The 12,336-nt window shown below is 34.2% G+C and overlaps 1 long non-coding RNA gene across 1 annotated transcript; it reads left to right on the top strand.

Moving 5' to 3' along the window:
* Positions 1 to 4,137: 4,137 nt before the first annotated feature.
* LOC126890399 (uncharacterized) lies at positions 4,138 to 9,793 on the top strand. Its single transcript, XR_007700306.1, has 2 exons — positions 4,138 to 4,265; positions 9,675 to 9,793. It is a non-coding gene; the product is annotated as an uncharacterized LOC126890399 (long non-coding RNA).
* Positions 9,794 to 12,336: the final 2,543 nt, after the last annotated feature.

Raw genomic sequence — 12,336 nt, 5'->3', positions numbered from 1 at the left:
TTGCCATCCTCAAGCATACTCTCAGGGACGTATTGATAATATCGGCGATGGTCGGTTTGGAGAAGTCCCAGCTTGATAGCTATCTCCCGATGAAGGATTTTTCTCACTGCGTCATGCCGTTCCTTGTACTCAGTTGCAGCAAATGCCTGGAAGCTCCTGTAAGATGTTGGATGGTTTCTTGGGTTTGACATCCATATCGGCATCTGTCGTTTTGAACATGAGGGTCTTTGATGATATATTTCAGGTAATTTCTGGTTGGTATAACCTGATCCTGAATGGCCAGTAATGAACCCTCCATTTCAGGGAACATCTTTCCTGATGTCAACCAGTAGTTGGAGGCTATATTTTTGACATAATCTTGGCTGACCTCATTGGGATGTCGCCCGTGCAGAGGTTTATCCATCCACGCGCGCACTTTTTCGTCCTTAGTAAGGTGGTTTATGCGCAGTTCTGCTTCTCTCAGTTTTATCGGTGTTGTGTCATCTACTGCGCAGATAGCGCGATGTAGAGTAGATGTTTCAGCCTGCATCTGAAAATAAGATCTTAAATTTGCAATTTGTTTGTCTAATTCCTCACCTATATCCATAAGTCCTCTTCCTCCTAAATTCCGTGGTAATGTCGTTCTTTCTACTTCACTTTTTGGGTGGTGTGTTTGTGCCTTTGTGAGGTGCGTTCTTACTTTTCGCTGAATATTTTCTATGTCCGTTTTTATCCACTTAACAATGCCAAATGAATAGCTAAGCGCGGAACATGCGTAGGTGTTTAGTGCCTTAAACAAATTTCTACTGTTAAGGTGTGAGCGAAGCAGCTGTTTTACCCTTCGTATAAACTCAGTAATTATCTCTGTTTTCATTTGTTTATGGTCAATTTTCCGGGCTTGCTTTACTCCAAGATATTTATACATATCGTTTTCACCCATGTCCTCGATGTTCTGACCATTTTGCATATCAAATCCTTCGGGCTGTACTTTTCCTCTGACTATATTTAAAATACGGCACTTGTCTAGTCCGAAGTGCATACTAATGTCATTAGAAAAAGTTTCTACAGTTTTTAGCATCTCATCGAGTTGGTTTCGATTGGCAACCATTAATTTCAAATCATCCATATACAATAAATGATTAAGCTTCGCTACCACATTGTTGTTATTTTTGATGCTAAAACCTGCGTCTGTGGAGTTCAATAGCTGAGATAGTGGGTTCATAGCTAGACAGAACCACAGTGGACTCAACGAATCTCCTTGAAACAGGCCCCGGCTGATTGCGATATTTTCAGTTTCGATGTTATTTTCATCAGGTATTTGAAGGTGAATTCTAGTGCTTTAAAAAGATCACTATATTATCATTGACTTTATATATTCTCAATATATCTATAAGCCATTCATGCGGCACTCAATCAAAGGCCTTCTTGTAATCAATAAAGGCAGTAAAAAGATTCCTCTTTTTGGAATATGGCTGGTTAGAAATGACTGAGTCGATGATGAGTTGTTCTTTGCAACCCATGGAACCCTTAGCGCATCCTTTCTGTTGAGGCTCTATGATATTGTTCAGAGTAGAGTGTTGGTAGTTACGCCGGGCTACACAGGATGTGACCAATTTATACAAAGTTGGAAGACAAGTATTTGGGCGGTATTTGGCTCGATCTTGGGTGTTATTTTGATCTTTCGGAATTAAATAAGTGGTTCCCTGAGTTAGGAATGATGGTAAATCCTGCGGATTAGAAATAACATGATTAATTAGTGTTGATAAGCATTCATGAACACTCCAAAAATTTCTTGAGCCAAAAGTTTTAACCTCCATCTGGTCCAGGGGATTTCCAGTTATGAAGCTCTTTGATGGTATTTGAGACTCCTTCAGTAGTGAATGGTTCGTAAAGGGTGGTAATGTAGTGTTGGCAGTTCTGTGTGGTATCTTCTATCCATCCAGCATTTTGTTAAGAGCAGCTAGCGTGGAAAGTTGATTTCCCCAAAACTCATGAATTACTTCTTGGCTTGGGTAAGTCTTATCGAGATTTTCTACGGTGGAATTGAGTTTTCGATAGAAGGCTTTCTCAGCAGTCTCAAAAAGGGCATTGTCGGATTTTCGGCTGTTACTCACTTTGTACCTCTTTAGTCGTCCTGAATAAACGGAGAGCTTTTGTTTTAATTTATCCAGACACTGATGGGCTGTGTTGTTTTCTGGATCATATCTTGAGTGTCTTGCGGTAGTCAGCATTATTTCTTCAGCTCTCCTGATGACTTTTCTACTTGTTACACCTTGTATGTATTCTGTGACTATACCAATATCCCTACGTAGTAATCCGATATTTCCGAGCAGTCTTTTTTCCCAGGGTGCAATTCTGTTACCAGTTCTTTCGTTATTAGTACCCCGTCGTGTTCTGATCTTAACACCCATTACATTAGCAATTGCTGTTGCTGCACAGTAGATTAGCATATGCAAATATTCTAACGTGTGAGCTTCTACGACATAGTTGGGTAGGACTTCAGTGTTCACAATTTGCAACAGCGCACCTAGTGTCTTACAAGAGTTTATTCGTGGTAGAGGTGGTCTGCTAAGTGGGTTTGTTCCATTAAACTCCTGTACGGCATGAGCCATTTCGTTTACTAGACTATCGCGCAACTCGTTGTTTTCCTGCTGTGTATTATCAGGTTGAGTTTCTGGCATAGGTATCCCAGGAATCTGCTCATCGAGGATTTCATTAGGGACTTGAACTAAAACTTGTTCTTGGTTATTAATCTCCCGTTCGACTTCGCTTTTGATCGAATTGCGTCTAGTCTCTGGGATAAGGTTGTTCCTTATCCCAGATATTGATATATATATATATATATATATATATATATATATATATATATATATATATATATATATATTATCTTAACCTTATACCTTATCTTAACCCGGTATTGATCTGATACTTTTTGCTCCGATACTTGAATATCTGGGTATGACCTGCAAAATTCGGCATACAGCTGTTGTCGGTAGCCGATTGTTTCTTGACCGAGGTTTGTCACCTTGTAATAGAAGCGCAAAATGTTTTCATTAATGGACACAGTCCATTTCATGCGCTGCCTCGGTCGTCCCGCTTGAGTGAGCGCCGGCTGATGATCCAGAGCAGCACCTACGGCGGGTGGAGCTCTTGTTGTTGTTTGGCTCGCTTGTGGTTGTGGTTGGGCTGTAGCTGATTGTATGACAGGGGCCCGCCTCCTCAACACCCTGCCACCGACGTCCCGTATGCTGTCACGTCCAGCGCCGGCTCCAGAAGTGCCCTGGCGATCCTTAGGCAGCGATCCTAAACATAAATTATTTATCTCCATTCTCATGGGTGTGCATTTTATACCTACTGCCAGGTGTCAGTTTTTGTTCCACGGCAAGTATCCCTGCTACTCTCTGGGTATTGGCGCTACGAATACCCAGAGAGCATCCCCCATTCAAATCATATAATATAACGATAATTGACTAATATACTGTCCGTACTGTCGGTGTGCGCATGCGCCAGGGAATGTAAAAATTCACCTTGTGCCTAAAGAAGCATAACTTCAAAAATATCATTTTTTGTTATTTTACCTAATAAAAATGGTTCCTCTTCTTGTAAGAGTTTCCACGAAACTACATCTCTCAAATATCTGAGAACCTGTTCAACCACCCCTTTCTGAATATTGAAAAAACCTGCAGTACTTGTTACTGAGATTTGAGACGCCCAGGACCACATAATATAGAGAACATTCTTCACTGGTACTTTCATTCCCTCGAAGAATGTACCGACACATATGGAGTATGTTTTTTTACATTTGTTGCACCAGAAAACATGATTTAATTTGTATCTCTCTATTTGCCTCACCGTACATAAACGGAGACACTGTCTTTCTTTCCCCTTTAACTGTTTTATAATTAATCTAACACTTTGCAAATGTTGGATTAATTCCAAATCTGTTTTTTGCGTGATATTATTAATATCAAAAACAGTAATTATATCCATTTTGCGATACTAAACGTGAATGACAAACTAATCTTGTTTTGACAAATTTTCAAATTCCAGAGATATTTTCATTTATTTAAATTATATCAATATTTAAAACAGAACAACCTACGACGAAAATTGGCAACCCAGCACAGCCGCTGTCGAATGTCGATCAAAATGTCATAATTAAACATTTTGTAGACTTCTGTATGAGCTTTCGTAACGTTCGGTTGTGTGACAGTTCAGTGTGGAAGTGATAATTCAAAAAAAAACGCAGGCGACAAAAACAAAATAGGAACTACATAATAGAGGTAACTAACAAATTTCCTATCTGTTGAATTCCTAAATTTCCTGTACTTTCTTTGAATAAAATAAATTATACATTATCTAGTTAGGTAAAAAAGAGACAGCTTTGCATTACACGGTTAATTATGGGGGATACTACCGGGGGGGCTAACCCCCCCGGTGATGAGGAGATGTTAGATAATATAGAAAACACTGAAAATAATAGTAGTTTAAAGAATACACCATTACTTGATAGCAATGCTAATTCAATCACTAATAATAACAATGAAATAAAAAAAGGAAAAAAACATTTCTATTATCAGTACACTGATACCGGTCCCTTTGAGGTATTTATGGAGTCAAAAGGCGATAACGTCGGTAATTATAGTTTTTTGAAATTAGCAAAATACATAAATGACAAAAAAATCGAGAATGTACTTAAACTTAGCAAAAAAGGAAAAAACCGAATTAGCGTTGCTTTCAAGAAATGGGAGGATGCTAATAAATTTGTTTTAAATGACGTGGTCAGAAATGATGGATATGAATTGTTTATTCCGGCAAATAACGTAACATGTAGGGGAGTCGTTAATAATGTAGATACTAGTATATCGGATGCAGATCTAATCAAATTTTCGGGATTGGCTTCGGCCAACATTAAAGTACTAGAAATAAGACGATTTAAACGGAAGTCTAAATATGACACGGAGAAATATATTGATACAGAAACGGTCGCATTTACCTTTTCGGGAAAAGTAATCCCGAAGGAAGTGAATATATATGGGATCCCTTTTAGGGTAAAACCATACATGATACCAGTGGTTCAATGTTATCGGTGTTTTCTTTTTGGACACACAAAAAATCTTTGTAGAGGGGGAGAAAAATGCAAAAACTGCGCGGAAAAAATACATGAAGGGGATTGTTCGATGAAATGTTTACATTGTAATAGCAGCTTTCATATAAGTACCTATGAGGAGTGTCCAGAGTATGTGAGACAGCGGAATATTAAGGCTGTCATGTCTCTGGACAATCTTTCATACTACGAGGCATGCGAGAGATTTCCTTATGTTTCTACTAGAAAATCGCAAGAGAATAATATATTCAGAATGAGCCAGGAGGAATTCCCAACATTACATAAAACTCAAATAAATAATTTAGAGACAATTCCCATCAATATGCGATGGATAGAAAATGTAAAGAGTAACCCTGAACACCTGTTTAGTAGAAAAATGGAGAATAACTCAAACAAAAATAAAAGAAAGGCTAATGAAACAAATAAGACATACAATAAAGAAGTACACAATCAATATTTATTATCTCCAAATGGGAGAAGCGAAGAGAGAGCTCGTGCAGTAAACAATGAGACTCCTGGATGTTCCCGTACAGAGCAACTAGAGAGGGACACAGAAAAAACACTGAATGCGATATTAAAAAAACTAGATTGGAAACATAAGGAACATATAATCAATTACTTGAACCAGCTATTTATACATGAAAGCTCATCGAACCAAAAGTTGCTAGATTTAGATGGATATCAAGAATCCACTTATTATCCAATGGAACATAAAAAGTTTAAGCAGTAACTATAACAGTCTGAAATATTTCATAAGCGAACATAGACCCAAATTAATTCTATTAAATGAAACTTGGCTAAAAAATAATCATCACTTCTATCTAAGAGGATATGAAATACATAGGTTGGATCGAGGGGATGGTTATGGTGGCCTAGCTACTGTGGTTCATAATAGTCTGGATCACAAAATAGTATATAGGTATAATAATAATGTTAGTAAAATTCAAATTTTAGCAATAAAAATAATAGATTGGGACATTACAGTTATTAACATTTATATCCATCCTAGGGCAAAAATAAATTTAAATAGTTGGGTTGGACGCATAAATAAAATCAGGGGAAATAAAATTTTAATGGGGGATATGAATGCACATAATGCACTTTGGGGAAGTCAAGTGTCTGTTAATGTTAATGGAAGAATAATTGCTGAATCCTTAGAGGATTTGGATCTAGTTTGCTGCAATGATGGGAGACCCACGCGGATTACCCTACCTGGACAGAATGCCTCAGCGGTAGACCTAACACTAATTTCCTCGGAAATTGCAAATATATGCCAATGGGATGTGTTAGAGGATTCTGGAGGCAGTGATCATTTTCCAACTTCTTGCAAAATCGCAATTGTAAATGAAAATATAGTAACACAAAAAAGTCATAAAAGAAATACAAAGAATGTCAATTGGGAGAATTATGCTTCAAAAATGGAAGACTTGATGAAGAATGGGTGTGAAGACTATAATTCATTTACACAAATTATGGAAATGGTGAGTGATGAGGAAATACCTCTCTTGAAAACAGAAAAATCTATAAGAAAAAAGAAAAGCCCTCCCTGGTGGGATAAGGAATGCTCTAATTTAATAAAAACAAGAAAAGAAAAAATTAAAAAATATAAGGAAGAAGCAAGCAATGAAAATTATATTGAAATCAAAAAAATATTTGCATACAGTAAAAAAATATTTAAAACAAAAAAAAGAAATAGCTTCAAAAGCTTTTGCAATGGATTGACAAGGGACACTCCTCTATCTGAAATATGGCGAACAGTTAAGCTATTCTCCACATATCAAAATGCTGTAATCCCTGCTAAACTTCCCAACAAAAACATAGCTCAGAACATATTAAATAATTTGGCAATTGACATAACAGATCCTGAGTTCATGGTTACCCTAACTAACGAGGATGTGGAGGACATTTCAAGGCAAGAAATAATAAGTGTCATAAATAAAAAGGATAAGGCTACTGGCTTAGATCTTGTAACATATAGCATGATAAACAGACTTCCCCTGGTGGCGCTAGATACATTGTCAAAAATATTTAATCAAATAGTTAAAAGAAACACAGGTTTTCCACAAGAATGGAAAAACACCCTTGTCATTCCCTTTTTAAAACCCAATAGAGACCCTTTATGTGAGGATAATTATAGAAACATAGCTCTAGAGTCATGTGTAGGCAAAATTTTGCAAAATATAATTAAATTAAGAATAGAACAAATAACGGAAAAAAAATCGATACTAAGCCCTAAGCAGTTAGGTTTCAGAAGAAACAAAGGGTGCAACGATAACTTAGCTTTAACAATTAATTATATTAGAACTGGATTTAGTAAAAATTTAAATACAATTGGAATTTTTTTGGATATCAGTAGGGCATATGATACAGTCAATATATATTTGCTATATAAATACTTATTAAAGTATGACATCCCAATAACTTATGCAAACTTGATCTTGCAATTTTTGCTCAACAGAAATATCTACGTTAAAGACAAATCAAATAATATATTAGGCCCAATGCAAGCATCCACTGGATTGCCTCAAGGGTCTCCACTCAGTCCAATATTATTTAATCTCTATACTAGATCCCTACATGATTTAATAAACCATGAGATGGAGTGTTTTCAATATGCAGATGATTTTGTAATTCTGGTGCAAGGATCTGATATATACAAGCTAATTAATTCCTTAAATACCCATATAATAAATTTACAGGAGTGGTTTGAGAAACACAACTTTAAAATTTCAGCACACAAATCAAAAGCAATAATATTTAGAAAAAGAAGTCAGGCTTATAACTTCCCACATTTGATATATCAAAATATGGAAATTCCATGGAAAAATGAAATAAAGTATCTGGGATTTCATTTACAGTGCAATTTGAATATGACAATTCAAATTAACGACATGATAACTAAAGCAAACAAAGGAATAAATGTCATGAGAGCAATTTGTGGTACAAAATGGGGAGCTGACCCGAACATTCTTTTGAGTTTATACAAAGGAATAGTTAGATCTCATTTAGATTACGCAGCCAATCTTTTAAACCCCTGCAGTAAAAGTTTGATGATGAGGTTGGAACAAGTACAGAATGTTGCCTTGAGAATCGTAACGGGTTGTCTACGTTCTACACCCATCTTAATATTGCAAGCAGAATGTTCAGTAACAACGTTACAAGTTAGAAGGGAGATACTAGCACATAAATATATACTCAAACAAATGCCGGAAAAAAACAATATCATAGTAAAGAGTCTAAATAAGCTAAACGAAACAATAAATGCAAACAATAGATTCTGGAGGAACAAGGTCATACCTGATTACTCACTAGCATATACAAATATACTCAAAAAAACAAAAAACATAATTAGATATAAAATCAATCCTATATATGAGGTAGAAAGAAAAACTCTTCTATACCCCATTACAATTAAAAGTCTAGAATTTGAAAAATATGAAATTGAATCGAACGAAAGGTTCATAGCTAAATATGGTGGAATATATAATAATCATACCCACGTATATACAGATGGATCAATAGACCCACAAACAAATCAATCGGGATTTGGAATTTACATCCCAAGCATCAATTATAAATATTCGTCACGACTCCATAACTACACACAAATCTGCACAACTGAAATAATAGCGGTATACAAAGCCATGTCGGTATGTATTGAAAAGGAAATCATGAAAGCAGTGATCTTTGTAGATTCAAAAAGTGCCTTATCCAAAATATCTAGTCACAAATGGGACCAAATGGATTATGTAACTATAATGACCAAAAAACTACTGGTAGATGCAAATAATATGGGATTTTCAATAGGATTAGAATGGGTACCGGGACATCAGGGGATTAAAGGCAACGAGGTGGCAGATAGCTTGGCCAATATTGGGAGAGAATTAAGAGTACCATATGATGTAAAAAACATCAGCACAGATATCTTTTGTGTTACAAAAAAGAACATCTTGACTCAATTTTACAATAACTGGTATTCCCAAATTAAAGGTAAATATCCGGACTATTATGGACTGCAGGATAGTTTCCCTATAAAACCTTGGTATAACAAATGTGGATATTTGGGTAGGAACAATATTACTAACCTTAATCGTTTACGAAGTGGACATTGCAAAACTCCTTGTTATCTCCACAAAATAGGCAAAACGGAAACACCGATATGCGAATGCGGTACTATGGGAACATTGGTACACATCATCTTTGAGTGCCCCATAAATAAACATAAAGATATGGATTTGTATCTAGAACTAATAAAAGCTGGAACAGACAGTCCAATATCTTTACAGAGCATTTTATATAAACCCTCGAATAAAGTTATTAAGATAATCAATAAATTTATCAAATTTTTTCAAGTAGATCTATAGAATTTTGAAAAAATAATAATAATAACAATAACAATAAATAAATACTTCAGAAAATACAGGGAATCTCCTAAAATGTCAAAAATTATATTTGTATCCTTAAAATCCTTAATCCTAACCGAAGGTAGCCAGCCCTAAACCTATGTGAAAATGTTTGGAAGCTACCCCCAAACGAGAAAAGTCTTAAGTTAACCTTAAATGTTGTAACACTTTTCCCCCTCTAGCTACAGAAAAACAAGAAGAAGGACAAGGACCACATAGGACCAAAAAAAAAAAAATAGATCTGAAGTTGACAGGACACCTGGTTGTGCATTGCCTTGAGCAAGACGCGCATAACCAATAACATGTACTGGGTAAATGATTAAAAAAAAATCGAAACCCAAAAAAAAGGAAGAAGAAGAAGAACATTTTGTAAACATGATTGCGAAAATGTTAAAATAGAAAATTTAAAATTTTGTTGGATTTTAATATTTCAATATAATCCAGTATTCTAAAAAAAATAATGAACTATACCGCCCTAATATGGATTAATAAGATATAAATAAAAGGTCAGTACCTACAAATATACACTTCTATTTGATAAAAATATGTCTAAAATTAGTGAGATTATGTGTGAAAAAATGTAATTTTCAAAGTCGTTTTTTATATAAAGGAAAGGATAATCCCATTTTTTTTTGAAAATAGCTTAAACTAATGTATGTTTTCATATTTTCCAAAAATTTTTACCCGATGCGGATGAGTACTATCACGTACGGCACCTGTAAGAATTAAAAAACTTTTTTTAGACGAGAATCACATTGTGTTGTGCTTTAAGAAAAATCCAATCTTATATGTATCTTTAACTTAATAATTTATTTATGTGTGTGATATACTGATAAACATATATAGACCAGTAAGGATCTGCGAAAAAACGTCTAATTTTGGATGTGAGGGGTGGCATTCTTTTTGCATGTGAGATGCAAACGTCTGCGGATTTTTGCAGATAAAGTTAGGTGACACCTTCAGTAATAATAATTGACTTATGCTCCTTCTCAAATATACCCGGAACATTAATAAAAAAATTAAAATATTTTAAAATTTCGAAAAACATCGATTTTTTCTGCTTTCTTTGCTTATAACTTTAAAACGATTCGTTTTGGAACAAAGTCGTACAAAAATAAAATAAGGATAATTGAATTTTGTATGATATACGACTGGTAAAAAATGTCTTAAGGTATTACCTTTTCTGAAATATATCAATAAATACAAAATAAGGGGGCAAAATAAGTCTGTTGTTATGCAATATTTTTTAACCACTTTGGTGGCACTTAGAACCTTAGTAATTCACTTAGGAAATTATTTGTAAGATACTTAAATCGTGTACCAAATTTCATTAAAATCGACCTAATAAATTTTGCACAATAAATTTGCAATCTAAATGTTTTTAAAAAAGTTCAAATTTTTTAAAATCTTTCTGAACAAAAAGTAGACCATTTAGAAATTGGCTAATTTTTTTTACATATAAAGAGGTGCTCTACCTATCTAATACACTTTACAGAATTAAAATCGAATTATTTAAGGGGCCCCAGCAATGTTTTAAATTTATAAACAATTTTTTGGCTTATAAACAAATAGCTCTGTTTAATAATAAAAAAATTAATTTTTAGCAATGCAAATAATTAAAACCGGTATAATTTGACTTAAACTTTCAAATGCTGTCAGCAGAATTGCTATTTTATTTTTTTAATCAAACGTTTTTCGCGGTAAAAAATTGCAATTTCTCGATTTTTTGAAAGTTCCACCGCGTTTATCTCGAAAACTATGCATGCTACGAAAAAACTTGTAAGAACATTTTTTGCTTAGAATTACCCAAGAACAACAAAAAAAATGTTTTATTTTGCGAAAAATCGATTTTATGTAATTCCTCAAGTTCTTTGTTTATAACATTCTTATCGACATCCGGATCAACTGCTACCCAAAAAATTCGTGTTCTACGGGTCAAAATACATAAAAAAACTTGGGTATGTCCATCTAAATAAAGGAGCCCGTAGCACCCCCTCCTGGCCACGCACTAATTTGTTTATAAGCCAAAAAATTGTTTATAAATTTAAAACATTGCTGAGGCTGCTTAAATAAACCAATTTCAATTCAGTAAAGTGCATTAGATAGGTGGAGTACTTCTTTATATGTAAAAAAATTGACAAATCTTTGTATGTTCTAGTTTTTGTTGTGCAAGATTTTAAAAAAATTTAATTTAAAAAAAAAAGTTTAGATTGCAAAAGTATTATGCAAAATCTAGTAAGTCAATTTTAATGAAATTTGGTGTACGATTTTAGCAAATCATAAAAATTTTCTAAGCGAATTAGGAAGGTTCCAAGTGTAACCTAAGTGATGGAAAATCATTGAATAAAGACAGGCCTGTTTTGCCCCCTTATTTTATATTTATTGCTATTTTGAAGCAATGGTGATAAATTAAGACATTTTTAACTAATCGCATCTGATAGAAAATTGAATTATCTTTGTTTTATTCCTATAGGACTTTGCTCTAAAATTAATAGTTTTTAAGTTATAAGCAAAAATTAGGAAAAAAACGAAATTTTTTGAAATTTTTAAATATTTTTTTTTTTATTAATGTTCCGGGCATATTTGAGAAGGAGCATAAATCAATTATTATTAACGAAGTTATCACCTAACTTTACCCGCCAAAAACCTGAATGCCACCTCTCACATCCACCTAAAAACACATCCTTATTTGTCTAATACGACATGTTGCTAAATTAAACGAAGTATTAAGCATTATACAAATACTGTATAATACCTATAGGACTGGATCCCGCGTATGAAAAAAAAGTTGATTAATAGCAAGATGAAAATTTGTTAATAGCTTAAGGGTATCTAGTCGGACAA

The sequence above is a fragment of the Diabrotica virgifera genome, chromosome 8 (genome assembly GCF_917563875.1).
Source record: "Diabrotica virgifera virgifera chromosome 8, PGI_DIABVI_V3a".
In the NCBI taxonomy this organism is placed as follows: domain Eukaryota; kingdom Metazoa; phylum Arthropoda; class Insecta; order Coleoptera; family Chrysomelidae; genus Diabrotica; species Diabrotica virgifera.
The sequence above is the reverse complement of the archived record's forward strand: the minus strand, read 5'-3'. Positions and strand labels throughout refer to the sequence as shown.